The 11,884-nt window shown below is 43.3% G+C and overlaps 1 long non-coding RNA gene across 1 annotated transcript in view; it reads right to left on the bottom strand.

Annotated features, from left to right (window-relative positions):
* Window positions 1–858: 858 nt before the first annotated feature.
* LOC111750597 (uncharacterized) overlaps window positions 859–11,884 on the bottom strand; it is a 52,261-nt gene continuing 41,235 nt past the window's right edge. The window contains exon 3 of the long non-coding RNA XR_010319041.1: window positions 859–1,893. This is a non-coding gene — a long non-coding RNA (uncharacterized LOC111750597). The remainder of the gene's footprint in view (window positions 1,894–11,884) is intronic.

Consider the following 11,884-nt stretch of genomic DNA (forward strand, 5'->3'; position numbering starts at 1 on the left):
AAGGAGTTGCGTATATACCCACCCAATTGCAGAGGCTTTTTTAGACAGAAAGAAGCAGGAAGACAGGAAGCACAAAGAAGCAGAAAGGAGAAAGGCAAGAGAGAAGAGAGAAGCAGACCGAAAGGAGGCAAGGAACCTTCTAAAAGGACTGTAACACAGGCTAAGGGCTGTAACACTGAAGACAGTGACAAGCCTAGAAGTGACCCTTCAGCATAGTGGGTGGTGACAAACGTCAGGGCCAAGAGCCTGTCCTCAGGGGGCCGAGAGGAGGACCACATGGCCAAGAGAGCTGTCCCGCACTGAAAATGGGAGACTGCCTACATGCTTCCTGATCCTGATCCTAGGTTGTAGCCTGTTGATCCTGACCCTGAGTTGTACCCCATTACTTCCTTAATAAACCACTTTAACTGTAAGTATGGTCTATGAGTTCTGTGTGGCCATTACAACACACTTTCAAATCCAAAAGAGAAGTAGAGAGTGCCATGGGAGGGATGACTGATGTCAGTATCGGTAAAAAGGTTGGAGGGTGGAGGTATGTCTGACCTCCGCTACCCACTGCTGTCTCATGGGAATCAGCTTTGGGCTGATGCTGGTCATTATCCCTCCTGAAGTTAGACAGATTCTGATGCCAGCACCACTACTACTACTACTAGAATTTTACACCCTCCTCCCAAGATATCCACGTCTTAATCCCCAGAACCTGTGAATATGTTATGTTGTTATGTTACATACCAAAAAAAAACCAAACCCACTGCCTTCGAGTGGATTCCGACTCATAGCAACCCTATAGGACAGAGTAGAACTGCCCGATAGAGTTGTTATGTTACATGGCAAGGGGAAATTAACGTTGTAGACGAATTTAAAGTTGCTAATCAGTTGACCTTGAGATAAAGAGATTATCCTGGATTATCTGGGTGGGTTCAGTGTAATCACAGAGTCCTTTAAATGTGTAAGAAAAAGATAGCAACTCAGACCCAGAAATCATCCTGAGAAAGTCTTGACTGGCCATTGCTGGATTTGAAGATGGAAGTGGGCCATGAGCCAAGGCATATCAACAGCTTCTAGAAGCTGGAAAAGACAAGAAAATGAATTCTTCCCTAGAGCCTCCAGAATGAACACAGCCCTGCCGACCCTTGATTTTATCCCAGTGACACCCATTTCAGACTTCTGGACAACTGCAAAGATAATAAATTTGTGTTGTTTTAAGCCACTAAGTTTATGGTAATTTATTACAGCAGAAATAGGGTACTAATGCAAGAGGTAAGCTACAGGAGGGCAGGTTCACTGTCTAAATGGTTCATCTCAGGATTCCAGCTTGTAGTACAATGACTGGCACATTGGTAGTCAATAAATATTTTTTGAGCGAATAAATGAGCTTTTAATTATAAATACTATTAACTGCTGTTTTATAGATGCATAAATTCAATTATCAAAGCCAGTAATTGTCAGGCAGCTTTGGAAATCTGGAATGACTCCAAACCAGAGCCCTTTTCACTACCTCAGGCTATTGAATAAAATCCCAGATTTTCAGAGACAAAAAAAAGGGTTAGGGCTCCCAGCCTACTCCTTTATTTTCTAGGTATGAAATACAGATTCAGAGAGGGTAGCTTGCCCAGAGTCATGCAGTTATTTTAAGAGCAGAGATGAGGCTGGAAACCTAATCTCCTGACTCCCCATAAACAATGCTAGAATGGGTAGTGTTAAATTTTCACACAGTCATTAACAAAGCGAGGGAGTTCCACCAACTCCCAAATAAGTTGTCCAATTTGATTTTTTCCACCAAGTGACAAGCATACCTCAAAGATATTCCTGGATTATCCTGGAGTTTCAGACCTTCAGTTTCCCCTGGATGACTTCTGTCTTGGAGGCAATGTCTCTCTCTTTCCCTCATCACTTAAAAAAAAAAAAAAAGTCACTTACTCTGGGGGAAATCGTGTCATGATCAGCCCTGTGCATAGGAGCCGACAACGTCCACCAATAGTAAGCTCAGAAGGAGATCCCCTAGCCCCCGTCAAGACTGTAGCCCTGGCTGACAGCACCCTTACATGGCTACTGGCAGGAGGCATCAGAGAGGGAGACAACAACCAAGATAGAAGCTGCAGTGTCTTTTGTAACCCAATCTCTGAAATGACATAGCACTGCTTATGCCATATTCTATTGGCGACACAGACCAACCCTGGTACAACGTAGGAGGGGATTAGCAAAGGTGTCAGTACCAAGAAGCAGGGATTGTTGGGAGCCATTCTGGAGGCTGGCTACCATAAAGGGCATAAAGTGGAGAGTCAGTTTATGTCTTCTGTTCGCCAACCACCCAGTAGTGCTCCCAGGAGGCAACGAATGCTATCCATTTCTTCTCCCCCATTGCAAAGATATTCCAGAAGAGGGAGGACAAGGAGCACCCATCCCCAAGATAATATTACCAAAAAATTATCTCTCAAAGCTGAAGCTGTTTACACTCTTCACTAATTAATTCATTCATTTCCTTAACAAATATTTATTGAGCTTTGGGCTGCATGGCCACCCCTACCCATCTGAAAGAGAGGCAGGGAAATGGTTTTGAGATGGTGTACTTTGAAAGAATGAAAGCAAAGACATAACATGCCAAAAACGTATGAAATGCAGCTAAAACAGTGCTTTGAAACAATAACATAGTCCTGCTTGAGTTTCCAGCCTGCTAGCCTACCCTACAAATTTTGGATTTGCAAGCCCCCACAATCACGAGAGCCTACTCATTAAAATAAAATCAATCTCTGTAGATATAAAAATACATAAAAAGATAGGTAGATAGATCCTATTGGTTGTTTCTCTGGGGAATATGACTAATACAGATTAAAAAAAAAATTTAGTCATAAGAAAACAGAATAAGGATTCCCTAATTCATTGGTCTGATTGACAGTTTGAAGCCAGTAGAACAGGTAACCTCATCTAAGGATTCCTGACTACTTGTAATACTTAGGACAGGTATTATGGTCTTGGAAGTGTGAATACCAAAGATACTTATTCCTCCTCCTCCTTAGGCAGGAGGACCCTGAATCAAGTAGGAGCCCTCTAAGGGAGGTCTGGCTGCTAGACTCCTGAGACAGAGCCAGAACTGCCTTCCAGGGGCTGTCTATCCGGTCAAGTTCCTGACTGAGAGCTGAAAGCAGGCTGGTACCAAGAACACCATCACTGTGACAGCCCATCACCAGTCACAGGAGAGATACAAGGCTGTCTGGCCTGGCATTTTCATATTAGGCCTAGGGATCATGCTTCTCTACAATATCTTCATAACCACCACCATCTACATCAGAAAACCACCTGAACGTGCCCCTCAAAATGTCCCTGACGATGGCTGAGCTTAGTAGGTATGTTCAGAACTCATCTGCTCCCTGGGTGACCCCTCTGGAGAAAAGCTCCCTCAGCTCCATCTTTTCAGGAACCTCCTGACCCTATGCACCATACTGCCCCTCCTACCCTTTATCTACTTTAACTTCTCCCTGCTCACGAGGACCCTGTAGTCTGTGCAGGTCCTGGGAAGCCAGGCAGTCATTGTGCTACTGATGGTGCTCACTGCCATCCTGGTGAAGGTGAACCTGGAGGCCATGTTCTTCCTCACCATTACAGTGACCAAGATCATGCCCGTCAACACATTCAGTGCCACCTTGCAGGGTGGCTTGTTCACCCTGGCTGGTACCCAGACTGCCAACTCCATGGTCCCTGTCATAAGCAGCCAGTGCCTGATAGCATCTTCTCTTTTTTGGCCATGATCAGTGCCATCCCCAGTGCTGCAGCATCATCAGACAGTGCCGTCAGCTACTTCATCACTGCCCATGTGGTCACTGTGCTGGCCATCCTTTGTTATCTGACTGGCTGGGCCAGCGTTCTGTGGTTACGTGCAACTGGCCAAGGAGGCCTGATGCTGGCCTGGGTGGCACTGCTGACAGTGATCCTGTTGTACAATGTGATATTGTGCCACCACCTATCCCAGATCTTCTAGCACAATGCCTGATTCATCTTCTTCATGGCTGCTTTTGTGTCCTCCAAAGACTATCTTTCCAGCTTCTGCATGGAATTCAAGCTCAGAAAGGTGAAACTTGCTGAGGCAGAGAAGACAAGGAGAAACCGGCCTTCTTCCTGAGCCCGGGTCTGGCGCTGGAGGCTGTATTGTCCCTCTGACTCCAGGCACAGAGGGACCACACCTCTCGCCTGCCCAACATCTGTCCATTTCCACAAAGAGGTCTGGAGGCTTTCTTTCCAACTTATCTCTGCTTGCTCACTGCTTCTGCTGGAGGTCATTGAGGACTGTGTCAGCGGGGGCCTAATAAGGAGACAGAAACCTGACCACCTATGTAAACAGTGAATTTGATACAAATAACTGACAATTATTTTAGTTATTTAGTGCTGCTGTAACAGACATACCACAAATGGAAGGCTTTAACAAACAGAAGTTTATTGTCTCACAGTTTAGTAGGCTAGAAGTCCAAATTCAGGGTGTCAGCTCCAGGGATAGGCTTTCTGTCTCTGTCAACTCTGGAGGAAGGTTCTTGTGATCAATCTTCCCCTGGACTAGGAGACTCTCCGCACAGGAACCCCAGGTCCAAAGGACGGGCTCTACTCCCAGTGCTGCTTTCTTGGTGGTGTGAGGTCCCCACTCTCTGCTTGCTTCTCTTTCCTTTTATCTCTTGTAAGATAAAAGGTGGTGCAGGGCACACTTCAGGCAAACTCCCTTTACATTAGATCAGGAATGGGACCTTAGTAAGAGTGTTACAATCCCACCCTAATCCTCTTTAAGCTAAAATTACAATCACAAAATGGAGGACAGCCACACAATACTGGGGATCATGGCTGACAGGTATTTTGGGGGGACACAATTCAATCCATGACAATAATTATGTATAAAGTAAGGAGCCCTGGTAGCACAGAGGTTAAGCACTTGGCTGCTAACCGAAAGGTTGGCAGTTCAAGCCCACCAGCCGCTCTGCAGGAAAAAGATGTGGCAGTCTGCTTCCATAAGGATTACAGCCTTGGAAATCCTGTGGGGCAGTTCTACTCTGTCCCATAGGGTTGCTGTGAGTTGGAATCAACTCAACAGCAATGAGTTTGGTTTGGTATGTATAAAACTATTAACCAGGTAACAGAAAAGGCAAAAACAGAACGGCAAGGGGAGTCCCTGCGTGATCCAAACGGTTAACATGCTCAGCTGCTAACCAAAAGGTTGGCAGTTCAAGTCCACCTATAGGCACCTCAGAATAAAGACCTGGCAATCTAAAAAAAAAAAAAATTTTTTTTTTTCCTAGTTCTGAAAAATCAGCCACTGAAAACCCTATGAAGCACAGTTCTACTCTGACATTCATGGGGTCGCCATGAGTTGGAATCAACTCATTAGCAACTGGTTTAGTAATTACAGGAAGCAGCTACCATCTCCAGGAAGGTTATTGGAAGAAGGAAAAAAGAGGTTGGAACTTCTAGAGGAAGAGCCGCATGGAGCTGAAACTAAGGCCTTTGGGAAGGGGGCTGAGCGCTGGTGTCATTGAGCTCAGAGGAGAGCTCTGGAAGACTGGGGCCCAGACCTCTGTGGAGGGGGCCCGCCAGCTAGTACCTGTGTCCCTGAGGGGAGCACGATGAGGCTGATTCTGCCATCAATGAAAAACTCCAAATTGTATTCAGCCACTGCTACAGGAAGGAACTGTAGCTGCTAGAGTGAAGAATTGTAGGAAAAGTGGACAGGAGCCAACGGGAAGGCAGAAGTACCTTTTTCCTCCTCTAGTGACTTTATTGGTAGAGATTAATATTGAGCCAGCTGTCAAAACAGAAGAAGATTTGCAGAGTCCCAACCTCAGCATCACAAAGCAGAGAACAGAGGTGGGTTTTGTTGCCCAGAGTAACAGGTCAACAGCTGGCAGTAACAGGGCAGAGAGCCAGTGCAGGGCGGGGCAGGGGGTTCCCAGGAGTCTCTGGGGCTGTTTTAAGGCTTTCCATTCGGCTCTGACCATCTGAATCCTTCTCTAGAGACAGGACAGCAATGACTTCTCAGCTCAGTGTGTGTGTGTGTGTGCGCGCCATTCTGCCTGTCCATGTCAGAGGTGGCTATTTGGCAGGGACAGACTTTTGTACTATGCTAACCATATTTCTCTTCCCTCTCTTTCCTTCAGCTGCTCCAGGGGAGAAAGACGTGGCAGTCAGCTTCCGTAAAGATTCACAGCCTTGGAAACCCCATGGGGGCAGTTCTCTGTCCTATAGGGTAGCTATGAATTGGAATTGACTCAAAGGCAATGGGTTTGGTTTTTGTTTTTGTTTTTTTCCTCATATTATCCCTTGCTCCACTCATTAGACATGCCTGGCTTTCTCTATATCCTGTGACTGTATAGCTATTATTTCATCAGTTTTATACTAAATTGTTTGGGGTAAATCGCTTGGGGTTGGAGATAGGAAATGAGTCATTTTGATAAATGGTGCTGGGTCAACTGGATATCCATATGGGAAAAATTTTAATCTCACACCATATACAAAATTCAACTCCAGATGAACCATAGTTCTAAAGGTTAAAGGTAGAACAACAAAGCTTTGAAAAAGATAAAAGTGCTTCAAAGCTTGGACTACATAAATATTTCTTAAACAAGATAGTGTTTGCCTTTGGGAAGGAGAGTACAACTGGGAGGAAGCAAGGGGCAGGAGAACTGGGGGCTGGAAATGTTCCCTTTCTCGATCTGGGTGTTGGCTATGCAGGTGTGTCCACTTTGTGATAACTCACTGAACTGCACACTTTATGATCTTGTAACTTTTCTGAATCTATCTCAGTAAAAAACAAAACAGAACAAAAAACTAATATTGGGAGACAAACATAAAAGTATACATACCACATGATATTAAATGATTCTATTTCTATAAATTCAAATATACACAAAGTAACAACTATATTGCCAATGTATCATATGAAGCAATGGTTCCCAAATTTCCACATGCATTGGATTCACCCGAATGCTTGTTAAAGCCACAGATGGCCCCATCCCCAGAGATTCCAATTCAGTCAGTAGGACAGTCAATCGCTGTAACTGCTGTGCTACCAAGGCTCCTTCCTCAAAGTAGAGTCGACCATAATGACCTGAGAATTTCCATTTCTAAGGCGTTCCACCACCACTTGTCTGTGGGTTTGTTGCACCATAGTGGCTTGTGTGTCGCTATGTTGCTGGAAGCTATGCCACTGGTATTTCAAATACCAGCATGATGGACAGGTTTCAGCAGAGCTTCTAGACTAAGACCAGGAAGAAAGATCTGGCGATCTACTTCTAAAAGAAAAAACAAAAAAACTGGCCAGTGAAAACCTTGTGAATAGCAGCAGAAATCTGGTATAGTGCCAGAAGATGAGCCCCCTCAGATTGGAAGTCACTCAAAACACAACTGGTAAGAGCTGCCTCCTCAAAGTAGCAAAAAACCAAACCAAAGCCAATGTCATCGAGTCGATTCTGACTCATAGCGACCCCATAGTATTTCCAAGGCTATAAATCTCTATGATAGCAGACTGCCACATCTTTCTCCTGCAGAGCGACTAGTGGTTTCAAACTGTCATCCTTTTGGTTAGAAGTCAATTGCTTTAACCACTCCGCAAACAGGGCTCCTTCCTCAAAGTAGACTGGACCTTAATGACATGGATGGAGTAAAGTTTTTGTGACCTTCATTTCCTGATGTGCTATGATTCAAAATGAGAAGAATCAGCTGCAAACATCCATTACTAATCGGAACATGGAATGGACAAAGGATGAATCTAAGAAAATTGGAAGTTGTCAAAAATGAGATGGAACGCATAAAGATCGATATCCTAGGCATCAGTGAGCTGACATGGACTGGTACTGGCCATTTTGAATCAGACAATCATATGGTCTACTATGCCTGGAATGACAAATTGAAGAGAAACGGTGTCGCATTCATCGTCAAAAAGAAAATTTCAAGATCTATCCTGAAGTACAACGCTGTCACTTATAGAATAACATCCATACACCTACAAGGAAAACCACTTCAGTACGACCATTATTCAAATTTACGCACCAACCACTAATTCCAAAAATGAGGAAATTGTAGATTTTTACCAACTTCTGCAGTCTGAAATTGATGAAACATGTAATCAAGATGTATTGATAATTACTGGTGATTGGAATGTGAAAGTTGGAAACAAAGAAGAAGGATCAGTAGTTGGAAAACATGGCGTTGGTAATAGAAATGCCACTGGAGATCACGTGATAGAATTTTGTAAAACTGTCATGGATTTGATTATGTCTCCCCAAAAATGTGTGTTATCAATTTGGCTGGGCCATGATTTCCAGTACTATGTGGTTGTTCTCCATTTTGTGATTCTAATTTTAGGTTAAAGAGGATTAGGGTGGGATTGTAACATCACCCTCATGGAGATCACACCCCTAATCCAATTTAAAGGGAGTTTCCCTAGGATGTGGCCTGCACCACCTTTTATCTTACGAGAGATAAAATGAAAGGGAAGCAAGCAGAGAGATGGGGACCTCATACCACCCAGAAAGCAGTACTGGGAAGCAGAGTGCATCCTTTGGACCCGGGGTCCCATGCAAAGAAGCTCCTAGTCTGGGAGAAGATTGATGAGAAGGGCAACAGAGAGAGAAAGCCTTCCCCTGGAGCTGACACCCTGAATTTGGACTTTTAGCCTACTTTACTGTGAGAAAATAAACTTTTCTTTGTTAAAGCCATCTACCTGTGGTATTTCTGTTATAGCAGCACTACATAACTAAGACAAAGACCAATGATTTCTTTGTTGCAAATACCTTTTTTCAACAATATAAACGGCAACTATACCTCACTGGATGGAACACAGAATCAAACTGACTACATCTATGGAAAAATATGAAGAAGAAACTCAGTATCAGAATAAGGCCAGGGCCAACTCTGGAACAGACTATCAATTGCTTCTATGCAAGTTCAAATTGAAGCTTAAAAAAATTAAAACAAGTCCACAAGAGCCAAAGTATGACCTTGAGTATATCCTCCCTGCCCCTGAATTTAGAGACCATCTCAAGGCTAGATTTGACACATCAAATGCTAATAACAGAAGACCTGACGAGTTGTGGAATGACATCAAGGACATCATACGTGAAGAAAGCAAAAGGTCATTAAAAAGACAAGAAAGAAAGAAAAGACCAAAATGGATGTCAGAAGAGACTCTGAAACTTGCTCTTGAATGTAGAGCAGCTAACGTGAAAGGAAGAAATGAACATGTGAAAGAGCTGAACAGAAGATTCCCAAGGGCAGCTCGAGAAGACAAAGTATTATAATGAAGTGTGCAAAGACCTGGAATTAGAGCCAAAAGGGAAGAACATGCTCAGCATTTCTCAAGCTGAAATGACTAGAGAAAAGATTCAAGCCTTCAGCTGCAAAACTGAAGGATCCTATGGGCAAATATTGAATGACTCAGGAAGCATCAGAAACCCTGGTGGTGTAGTGGTTAAGAGCTATGGCTGCTAACCAAAAGGTTGGCAGTTCAAATCTACCAGGCACTCCTTGGAAACTCTATGGGGCAGTTCTACTCTGTCCTATAGGGTCACTATGAGTCAGAATCAACTCAATGGCAATGGGGTCAGGAAGCATCAAAAGAAGGTGGAAGGAATACACAGAGTCACCAGACAAAAAGATTTGGTCGACATTCAACCATTTCAGGAGGTAGCATGTAATTAAGAATTGATGGTATTAAATGAAGAAGTCCAAGCTGCACTGAAGGCATTGATAAAAAACTAGGCTCCGGGAATTGAGGAATACCAATTGAGATGTTTCAACAAACAAGTGCAACGCTGGAAAGGCTCACTCATCTATGCCAAGAAATTTGGAAGACGGTTACCTACAGCCTTCAATATAGATTATACCTAAACTTAAGGAAAACAAAAATCCTCACAACTGGACCAATAAACAACTATGATGGATTGAATTTTGCCCCCCAAAAATATGTGTATCAATTTGCCTGGAACATTATTCCCAGTATTATGTGGTTGTTCACCATTTTGTCATCTGATATGATTTTCCTATGTGTTGTAAATCTTATCACTATGATGTTAATGAGATTGATTGCAGCCTTTATATTGATGAGATCTACAGGATTAGACTGTCTTAAGCCAATCTCTTTTGAGATATAAAAAAGAGAAGTGAGCAGAGAGACATGGGAACCTCATTCCACCAAGAAGGCAGTACCAGGAGCAGAGTGTGTCCTTTGGACCCAGGTCTCTTGTGCGGAGAGGCTTCTAGTCCAGGGAAAGATTGATGACAAGGCCCTTCCTCCAGAGTCAACAAAGCCTTTCCCTGGAGCTGATGCCCTGAATTTGGACTTCCAGCCTACTAGTCTGTGAGAGAATAAATTTCTCTTTGTTAAAGCCATCTACTTGTGGTATTTCTGTTATAGCAGCACTAGATGACTAAGACAGCAATATCATTTTAAAGAGAGAAAAGATTGAAGTTGTAAAGGATTTAATTTTACTTAGATCTACAATCAACATAGAAGCAGCAGTCAAGAAATCAAAGTTTTAAAATGCAAAGATGTCACTTTGAGGACTAAGGTGTGCCTGACCCAAGCCATGTGTCTTAGTTACCTAGTACTGTTATAACAGAAATACCACAAGTGGATGGCTTTAACAAAGAGAAATTTATTCTCTCACAGTTTAGGAGGCTATAAGTTCAAATTCAGAGTGCCGGCTCCAGAGGAGGGCTTTCTCTCTTTGTTGGCTGTCGGGAAAGGTCCTTGTCATCAATCTTTTCCAATCTAGGAGCTTCTCATCACAGGAACTCTGAGTCCAAAGGAGGTGCTCTGCTCCCAGCGTTTCTTGCTTGGTGGTATGAGGTCCCTTTCTCTGCTTGATTCTCAATCCTTTTATCTCTTGTAAGATGAAAGGTGATACAGACCACATCCCAGGGAAACTTGCTTACCCTGGGATCAGGTTAGTGACCAGAGTAAGGGTGTTGCATCCTACTGTAATCCACTTTAACATAACCTAATCTTGAAAATCTGTTTTGGAAGAAGCACAACCAGAATGCTTCTCAGAAGCAAGAATGGCGAGAGACTATGTTTCACATGCTTTGGACATGTTATCAGGAGGGATCAGTCCCTGGAGAAGGACATCATGCTTGGTAAAGTAGAGGGTCAGTGAAAAAGAGGAAGATCCTCAATGAGACAGATTGACACAGTGGCTGCAACAAGGGGCTCAAACATACCCACGATTGAGAGGATGGTACAGGACCGGGCAGTGTTTCGTTCTGTTGTAGATAGGGTTGCTGTAAGTTAGAACCGACTCAACAACATTTAAAAACAATAAGGAGTTCCCAGGTGATGCTGATATGGCTGGTCCTGAGACCCCTACTTTGAGACCCACTGTTACAATGAAAAGCAAAGAAGTGTTTATCATAAAAGTCAGGATAATGGCTACCTCTAGGGAGTAGGTGGGGTTTGTGAATAGTAAAGGAGCACGGGCGAGGGGCGGGGTTCTAGGGTGCTGGCAACATTCTCTTCTTTAACCTAGGTAGTGGTTACATAGATATTCACTTTACAACAATTTATTAAATTGAACATTTTTATTTGTTTTTCTTTATATGATTCACAATTTTAAAGTTTAAAAAAATCCACTAAGATTAAGAAAAAAGCATATAGAAAATAACAAATATTGGCAAGCATGGGGAGATATTGAAATCTTCATCCATTGTTGGTAGGATGCCAAATGGTACAGCTGCTGGGGAAAACAGTTTGGCAGTTCCTCAAAAAGTTAAACATAGTACTACCATAAAAACCAAAATCCGTTGCCATCCAGTCAATTCTGACTCAAAGCAACCCTACAGGACAGAGAAGAAATGCCCTATAGGGTTTTCAAGGAGCAGCTGGTAGATTCAAACTGCTGACTTTTTGGTTAAC

The sequence above is a fragment of the Loxodonta africana genome, chromosome 22, assembly GCF_030014295.1.
Source record: "Loxodonta africana isolate mLoxAfr1 chromosome 22, mLoxAfr1.hap2, whole genome shotgun sequence".
In the NCBI taxonomy this organism is placed as follows: Eukaryota; Metazoa; Chordata; class Mammalia; order Proboscidea; family Elephantidae; genus Loxodonta; species Loxodonta africana.